Raw genomic sequence first — 10,092 nt, 5'->3', positions numbered from 1 at the left:
CTTGATGGCAACTCCAGTGGCAAGGCTCTCAGTTTGTTGAAAATTAAGAAGGACGTAGGAAACCAGTTCAGGAGGTGCTTACCCGCAGGTACACCATGCAGGGTCCGCGTCCAGCGACGCTGGCTAGCCGTTTAGGGGGTGCGTCCACCCAGTGCACACATTTCAAGGCAGAGAAAAAGCATGTGGGGGTTTCTTGTGTGGTATCTAGCCGACGGTTTTGTGTTTCTATGGTGTCGGCTCGTGGTATTGTTCCATGTTTTGGGGAGGAGCTTGCCTATATAAAGCAAAGGAGTTCATTTGGATTGAGCATTGTCTTTGGTTGAATATCTTATTTGGTGAGATCTAGTCCAGATCTAAGAGGGCGAATCTTCTAATGGACTGTGATCTCTATGGCGCATGATCAGATCTGTAGATCTGACTGTTTGGGTTAGTCTTGAAGTCTTCATATCATTTATATCTGAAGGGACGTAGGTTCAGTGGAAGAAAAGCGCGCCGGGACGCAGTGCAGAGTCTGGAGATCTGCATGGGGACGCAGGGCAGACGAAGTTCAGGTGCGTCCGGGATGCAGTGCAGTGACTGTAGATCTGTGTGGGGACGCAGAGCAATCAAGGTTCAGGTGCGTCTCTGAAGCAAAAGACGCGGCGCGATAGTGTGTTCAGGTGCGTCTCTGTAGCAAAAGATGCGGCGCGATAGTATCTTTGGGTGCGTCCCTGAAGCAACAAAACGCAGAACAGTTAAAGGAATAGTGCGTGGACACGCAGCGCAGCGGAAGGATATCTGCGTGTGGACGCAGAGTAGCAGAAGGTTTACTGCGTCTGGTCGCAGGCCACAGAAGGAAAAACGGCGTCTCTGTTTTAAGATGTTCTGTTGATTGAATTTCTCTGTTGATAAGGTGTTCTGGGTTAGTTCTGTTATTGCTGATCTGATATCTGTAGTGGTCTATATCTGTTATGTACTTGTTGATCATCTGATGCTTTATGAAAAGAAGTAGGGGGTTGTAGCTCCCTTCCAGGAGTAGACTTGAAAACGAGAAAGAGAGAGAGTTGTAGCTCTCTACAGGTTGCAGCCTGCGTACTGGTAAAGGACTGCACCAGTACAAAATCATTGTAAAAGAAGTTTCTAAATTGAAAGAAGATAGAGACATATTGCAGCAGGTGGTTTTCTCCCACATTGGGTTTCCACCTTACATCTTGTGTTCTTTGGTGTGACTGTCTATTTTCTTTGTTCATGCTCATTATTTTATGGTACTGATATGCAAGAATAATTCAAAAGATCAAATAAAGAAGATTTGTTAAATTGCTAGATAATACTGATTCACCCCCCCTCTCAGTATTATTTCCAACAATTGGTATCAGAGCAGGTCCTTCAGAGAAGCTTGATCGCTTGAAGGTAGATCGTTCATCATGAGCAACTACGAGAGAGAAGCATCAATCAGGCCACCGATTTTTGATGGGACAAACTTCAATTATTGGAAGGTAAGAGTTACTGCATATCTTCAATCTCTTGGTACAGAAGTTTGGGACATTGTAGAAATAGGCTATGCTTTTCCTTCAGCTACTCCTACAGATCCAGCTGAGAAAAAGAAGTATGAAACAAATGCAAAAGCAGTCAGTACTCTATTAGGAAGTATATCCCAAAAAAAATTCATGAAGGTAATGCACTTCAAATCAGCAAAAGAGATATGGGACAAAATGGTCACGAGCTATGAAGGAGATGAACAGGTAAAACGAGCTAAACTTCAAACTCTCAGGATTCAATATGAGACTCTCAAGATGTATAATGATGAAAGTGTGGCTAATTATTTTCTTCGGGTAGATGAGATTGTTAATTGTATGAAAAATTTGGGTGAAGAAATAAAAGAGGCTATAGTAGTTGAAAAGATTCTAAGATCATTATCCCCCAAGTTTGAATCTAAAGTATCTGCAATAGAAGAAAAGGAAAATCTCCGTGTTCTCACTATGTCTCAGCTACATGGAATTCTAACTGCTTATGAAATGAGAAAGGGAGGTCCATCAGACAGAAGGGAAGCTACTTTTAAGGCATCAGGCAAAGAAGATTACTATGAAGCAAGCCATGTTCCAGAAGAAGAGGAAGAAGAATCAAACTTTGTCAGAAATCTTCAAAGGGGTTCTGGGAGGTTCAGAGGTAAGCTACCTTTTAAATGCTTTGCTTGTGGAAGAGTAGGTCATTATGCTGCAAAATGTCCTTATAAGGATAAAGGAAAGGAACCTGCTAGATGGAATAAGAAACAAAGTACAAATAAGAAAAGCTACTACACCCATGAAGATAGTGATGGCTTATCAAACAGTGATGAAGATGAACAAGGTAATAAATATAAGCTGTTAATGGTATTTGAAGATGATGATTATGAGGATGTTGTAGATGTGGATAATCTCTATGATGAAATTACTAGACTCAAGAGATGTATAGAAGAAAAGAATGTGATCATTGATACTCTACAATTTCAAATTGATGAAAAGGAAAAACATCTTGAAAAACTAGAAGGTGAAATTGTTGGTCTCAGAAAAGAAATTGAGAAAACAAAAGCTATTAATCTTAAGTTTGTCAAAGGATCTGAAACTTTGGATGAGATTATCAATGTGCAGCGGTCTCCTCTAAACAAGACAAGTTTGGGCTATAGTGGAGAAACCTCTCAAGCATCCACCTCAAAAAGTTATCTTGATGCAGCAAGAAGAAATGAGCAGAAGAACAATGAAGATAATCAGGTAAAGCAGGGACGAATTACAAACAAAAACTATCAGGGGCAATCCATCTTAAGGGTGAACAAAAGCTACAACCAGCCACAGGTAAAATCTTCTCAGTTTGGTTCAAGAATAGATGAAAATAGAAATTACAATCAGTTGGCTGGTAGATTCAATAACCGCAGAAGCTTCTTCAATGGACAATGCTTTTCTTGCCATAACTTTGGTCACAAAGCAGCTCAATGTGTTGCATATAAAACAATCATGACTAGGGAAGCTCAAAAACAAAGAAGTATGACAGGGATTACAAAAAGGACCTATAACAACTTTTCGGCTCTTGAAAATGAAGTTGAATGTTCTATTTGCAATAATTTTGGTCATGAAGATTCTGAATGCAGGAGCAGGTTTCAGGAGAAAAAGGAACAAGAGCGTAAAAAGGAACAAGCCACAAGCACCAAAACATGGAGAATAAAGGAACCTCAAACAGAAAGATGTGGGATAGCATTTTATGCAGAAGGACAGGAAAATCTATGGTACATTGACAGTGGATGTTCGAAACATATGACAGGTGATAAAGAAAAACTTGAATCTTATTCTACTTTAGAAAAGGGAAAGAAAGTTTCTTTTGGAAATGATACTCCTGCAACTATAAAAGGAAAAGGGATTGCTCCTTTAAAAGAAAAGGTCAAGGCTGGAAATGTTTTGTATGTTGATGGATTGAAGCATAATCTTCTAAGTGTCAGCCAGATGTGTGATCAAAGAACCGAGGTTATTTTCAGATCGAATGGATGTCTTGTTCGTGATCTTGATATAGGTAAAACAGTACTCAAAGGCAAAAGAACTCCAAATAATCTGTACATATTTGAAGAAGGACAACAACAATGCTATCTGAGCAAGGATGAAGAGCACTGGTTCTGGCATCGAAGGTTGGGACATCTAAGCTTCTCACAAATAAGGAAAGCATGCAAATATCAGGCAGTTCGCGATCTTCCAGATATCAAAATTCCTGACAACACCATATGCAGATCATGTCAGTTTGGAAAACAAACCAGGACTAACTTTCCAGAGAAGGAAGGATCAGCTAGCATGCCTCTTGAGCTAGTACATACAGATACATGTGGTCCATTCAGGAAAAGAACACCTAGAGGAGAGGAATACTTGATATTGTTTATTGACGATTTCTCCAGGTTTGTCTGGTTAGGACTTATGAAGCACAAAGATGAAGCTTTCGAAAAATTCAAATCCTTCAAAGCCTTGGTTGAAAATGAATCAGGTCACAAAATTAAGTGCCTCAGATCCGACAGAGGTGGGGAATTTACTTCAAATGAATTTTTCGATTTCTGTGATGAACATGGCATAAGGAGAGAATTCTCTACAGCTAGAACTCCTCAGAAAAATGGAGTTGTTGAAAGAATGAACAGAACAATCCAACAAATGGCTCGTGCTATGCTTGATGAATCAGGAACTCCCGCAACTTTCTGGGGTGAAGCTGCACATGCTGCGGTTATTATTCTCAACAAGACAAATGTCCGGGTGAATAGCACTCAAACTCCTCATGAGCTTTGGAGTGGTAAAACTCCTTCGGTAAAGCACTTCAAAATCTTTGGGAGCAAATGCTATATCAAGAATACTGATGAGCAGCTTGGCAAACTTGAACCTAGAGCAGATGAAGGCATTCTTCTTGGTTACTCTCCACATAGCAAAGCATACAAGTGCTACAATAAAAGACTTGGCAGAATTGTTGACAGCATTGATGTGGTGGTTGATGAGAAGGGATACATTCCTAGGCAAGTACATCGGGAAGATATCGAAGAAGATGAAGGCTACCCTCAAAGACAGAATGATGAAGAAGAAGAACCTCAAGAAGAACCTCAAGAAGAACCAGAGGAGCAGACAAGAATAGAAGAGAAAACTCCATCCAGATATGTTCAGAAGAATCATCCAGAATCTCAGATTGTGGGGCAGAAAGAAGCAGGTGTACAAACAAGAAGAACAGTTGCAGAAGCCTCAAGCTATTTGGCATTACTATCCTCTACTGAACCACAAAATGTGAAAGAAGCATGCAAAGATGAATGTTGGGTAAAAGCAATGGATGAAGAACTTGAGCAAATCGAAAAGAACAACACTTGGGAGCTGGTTCCTAGACCAAAGGATAAGAATGTTATCGGAACAAAATGGGTCTTCAAAAATAAATTGAATGAAAATGGAGAAGTAATTAGAAACAAAGCCAGACTTGTTTGTAAAGGGTATGCGCAGCAAGAAGGAATAGACTTTGAAGAAACTTTTGCTCCTGTTGCAAGACTTGAGGCCATCCGAATGTTCCTTGCTCTCTCAAGTTTTCAAAACTTCAAAGTATTTCAAATGGACGTGAAATCAGCCTTTCTGAATGGAGACTTGGAAGAAGAAGTGTACGTTGAACAGCCAGATGGGTTCATTCTTGGAAATGATCCAAATCTTGTATGCCGATTGAAAAAGGCTCTCTATGGTCTCAAACAAGCTCCAAGGCTACTACCGGTTGGACAAATATCTTCATCAACAAGGTTTTTCAAAAGGTTCAGCAGATAGCAATCTGTATATAAAAGTTGAAAATGACAAATTGCTAATACTTGTTGTGTATGTAGATGACATTATTTTTGGCAGCAATGAAGAAGCTATGAGTCAAAGTTTTGCCTCAGTCATGCAGAAAGAATTTGAAATGTCCTTGCTAGCAGAACTGACATATTTCCTTGGTTTGCAAATCCAACAAAAGGAAGGAGGAATCTTTTTATCTCAAACCAAGTATCTCAAACAGATTTTGAAGAAATATGGCATGGAAGATGCAAAACCAGTATGTACACCCATGGTCACAGGATGTAGTCTCAGTGCAAATGATGAATCTGCAGCAGTACATCAACCAACCTACAGATCCATGATTGGAAGTTTACTATATTTGACAGGTACCCGACCGGACATCATGCATGCAGTTGGAATAGTTGGAAGATTTCAGGCAAATCCGAAGGAGACTCATCTTTAGGCAGTAAAGAGAATCTTCAAATATCTTCAAGGGACTCAAAATTATGGCTTATGGTATCCTAGAGATACAGATCTTTCTCTTCATGCTTATACAGATGCAGATTGGGCCGGAAGCGTGGATGACAGGAAAAGCACAAGTGGTGGTGCGTTCTTTATGGGTTCCAGACTGGTATCTTGGTTCAGCAAGAAACAAAGTTCGATCGCCTTGTCTACAGCTGAAGCGGAATATGTTGCTGCTGCATCTTGTTGCACCCAACTTCTTTGGATGATGCAGACTTTGCAGGATTTTCAAATCACTTGTACACCACCAATCCCCATCTTATGTGATAATACAAGTGCAATCAGCATCTCAAAGAACCCTGTTATGCATTCAAAAACCAAGCACATACCAATCAAGTACCATTTTCTCCAGGAACAAGTGCTTGAACAGAAAGTCAAGTTGGAGTATGTTCCTTCCAAGGAACAAGTTGTTGATATTCTCACCAAACCATTGCCCAGGGACAGGTTTGAATACCTCAGGCAAAAGCTGGGGGTTGTTGATGCATCATCTTATTGTTGAACATCTTCTTATTGGTGGTACAGGCTCAGGGGGAGCACATAATGCATTGTTGGCATTATGGAGAAGGAGATCTTGGAAATAGCTGCAATATGTCTCTATCTCTTTCATGGTGGATCTCTGGTTATTTGTTGCAGATCTGGAGGAGCATGAGCTTAGGGGGAGCATACCCTTTGCCCTTGATGTCAAAGGGGGAGAATGAAGCTGAAGTTTGTAAGGTTGCCATCAAGTCCAAAGGGGGAGATTGTTGGCATTATGTTTTCTGGTATGACTGTATGTTACAGATGTTGTACTTGATGGCAACTCCAGTGGCAAGGCTCTCAGTTTGTTGAAAATTAGGAAGGACGCAGGAAACCAGTTCAGGAGGTGCGTACCCGCAGGTACACCATGCAGGGTCCGCGTCCAGTGACGCTGGCTAGCCGTTCAGGGGGTGCGTCCACCCAGTGCACACATTTCAAGGCAGAGAAAAAGCATGTGGGGGTTTCTTGTGTGGTATCTAGCCGACGGTTTTGTGTTTCTATGGTGTCGGCTCGTGGTATTGTTCCATGTTTTGGGGAGGAGCTTTCCTATATAAAGCAAAGGAGTTCATTTGGATTGAGCATTGTCTTTCGTTGAATATCTTATTTGGTGAGATCTAGTCCAGATCTAAGAGGGCGAATCTTCTAATGGACTGTGATCTCTATGGCGCATGATCAGATCTGTAGATCTGACTGTTTGGGTTAGTCTTGAAGTCTTCATATCATTTATATCTGAAGGGACGCAGGTTCAATGGAAGAAAAGCGCGCTGGGACGCAGTGCAGAGTTTGGAGATCTGCGTGGGGACGCAGGGCAGACGAAGTTCAGGTGCGTTCGGGACGCAGCGCAGTGACTGTAGATCTGCGTGGGGACGCAGAGCAATCAAGGTTCAGGTGCGTCTCTGAAGCAAAAGACGCGGCGCGATAGTATCTTTGGGTGCGTCCCTGAAGCAACAAAACACAGAACAGTTAAAGGAACAGTGCGTGGACATGCAGCGCAGCGGAAGGATATTTGCGTGTGGACGCAGAGTAGCAGAAGGTTTACTGCGTCTGGTCATAGGCCACAGAAGGAAAAACGGCGTCTCTGTTTTAAGATGTTCTGTTGATTGAATTTCTCTGTTGATAAGGTGTTCTGGGTTAGTTCTGTTATTGCTGATCTGATATCTGTAGTGGTCTATATCTGTTATGTACTTGTTGATCATCTGATGCTTTATGAAAAGAAGTAGGGGGTTGTAGCTCCCTTCCAGGAGTAGACTTGAAAACGAGAAAGAGAGAGAGTTGTAGCTCTCTGCAGGTTGCAGCCTGCGTACTGGTAAATGACTGCACCAGTACAAAATCATTGTAAAAGAAGTTTCTAAATTGAAAGAAGATAGAGACATATTGCAGCAGGTGGTTTTCTCCCACATTGGGTTTCCACCTTACATCTTGTGTTCTTTGGTGTGACTGTCTATTTTCTTTGTTCATGCTCATTATTTTATGGTACTGATATGCAAGAATAATTCAAAAGATCAAATAAAGAAGATTTGTTAAATTGCTAGATAATACTGATTCACCCCCCCTCTCAGTATTATTTCCAACATAAAGTTCATCGTATCTATTCATCACATCACATCAAGTCTTCTCGGTCTTGTTAAAAAGTTTGGAATGATTTTGCAGAGGAGCTATGAAGGAGTTGCAAGAGTTATAATGTCATAATTAGCACATTCAACGGGAGTTTTACGCATTTTAAAGGTTAGTTTTGTTTCTATCTCAACTATTTACAGATGAATTTGGGGAATTTTTTTGTTTTTATGGGAAAAGCCACATAAAAAACTCTTTTTTATATATTTTTATAGGGACGAAAAGGGAAAAAAAGAAAAACGCAAATTTGTAGGATTTTTAGTAGAAAAATTAAGTTTTTTTTTTTTTTAATTTTTAGGCTTTTGAAATGACAAATGGGTGTCTTTTTTTTTTGGGGGGGGGGGGAGAATTAAAATTATTGCATGGAAAGAAAAATAAATAAATAAAAAATTGTTCAATTAGAATATATATATATATATATATATCTATATATATATATATATATATATATAGATAGATAGATAGATAGATAGATAGATAGATAGATAGATAGATAGATAGATATAGATATAGATATAATTTTTTTTGTTATATATTTGTAATTTTTAAATTTTTCCTTTTTCTTTTGTTTTTAATTAAATTTATATTTATTAAACACTATGAGTAAATTTTATTTTCTTTTATATTCCTATTTCATTTGTTTTTTTTTTTTTTTAATTAAAATATATATATTTGAAAATTTTCATTAAAATTTAATTTAAAATAAAATATTTAAAATTTTTTTCATTTATATAAATTTATTTGTTATATGATTTTTTAATTATTAAAAAGTAATTTATAAAAATAAAATTATTAATTTTTTATGTTTTATTATTTATTTTTATTAAAAAAAATAGTCATTTGCTTGTTTTTTTTTTCATTTTTTTAATCTTAAAATTATAATTATAATTTTACAAGTATTTGTTTTATTGCTATTTTATTTTTTTAACTTAAAATTATAATTATAATTTTATAATTATTTGTTTTATTTATATTTTAATTTTTTTATTTAAAATTACAATTATAAATTTTATAATTTTTTTTAAAATTATAATTATAATTTTATAGTTTTTTTCTCTTATTCTAATTTATTTTTTATTTAAAATTCTAATTATATTTTTATAATCTTTTTTGTTTTTATTGTAATTTTTTTAATTTAAAATTATAATATTAATTATATATATTTTTTGTTTTTTTTTTCATTTACTTAAAACTATAATTATAATTTTATAATTGTTTTTATTTATTTAAAATAATAATTGTTTTTTTATTTTAATTTATAATTTATTATTTTATTTAAATATAAATTTATTTATTTTTTATTCATATTATATTCTTTATTAGAAAAAAAAATCTTTGGGCCGCTCAAAATTTAAATTTATATTTTAATTTAAATTTTTCCTTTTAAATTAATATATTATGTTTAAAAAAAAAAAAAATTAAAATTTTTATAAAATTGTAATTAAAATATTATTATATAATTTTATATAATATATATATATATATATATATATATATATATATATATATATATATATAGATAGATATATATATATATATATAATAAAATATTTATAAATTAAAAAAAAAATAATCAATAATTTTTTTTGTATAGATTATTATTGATTTTAGTATTTTTAAATTGAATATCTAATATTTTTTATTTTTTTTTAAATATAATTTGTTAATTTTAATAATTTAAAATTTAATATGTAATTATACTTTTATAAAAATGTAGATATAATCATTTAAAATTGTTTTTTGTAATTATATTTTTATAAAAATGTAGATATAATCCTTTAAAATTGTTTTTTTTATTTATATTTAGTAATTTTTTTATTAATTTCAAAAATATATAAATAAAATTTGTATATAATAATTTTTTATAAATTTGTAGATATAAATTTTATAATATTTTTTTTAAATTACATATAATTTAACTTATTTTTATATTTAAATAACAATTATAGTGTCAATTTTTTAATTTTATTTTTTAAAATTTTTAAGTAATATATATGATTTTTTTATTAACTAATTTACATCTTTATATAAACATACACACACATTTATATATAGATATTTGTTTTTCAAGAACATGGCATCAAGGAAGGTCTCTGTGAATATGTCTAGAACAAAGGCAACAATTCCATCATCTAAAGTTGTAGGTGGACACGTTTTGAAGACTGTCGAACATACCAGAAGTAAAAGT

This window comes from Pinus tabuliformis, chromosome 9, assembly GCF_031772625.1.
Source record: "Pinus tabuliformis cultivar Carrire ecotype Pingquan chromosome 9, CPIR1, whole genome shotgun sequence".
NCBI classification, from domain to species: domain Eukaryota; kingdom Viridiplantae; phylum Streptophyta; class Pinopsida; order Pinales; family Pinaceae; genus Pinus; species Pinus tabuliformis.
The sequence above is the reverse complement of the archived record's forward strand: the minus strand, read 5'-3'. Positions refer to the sequence as shown.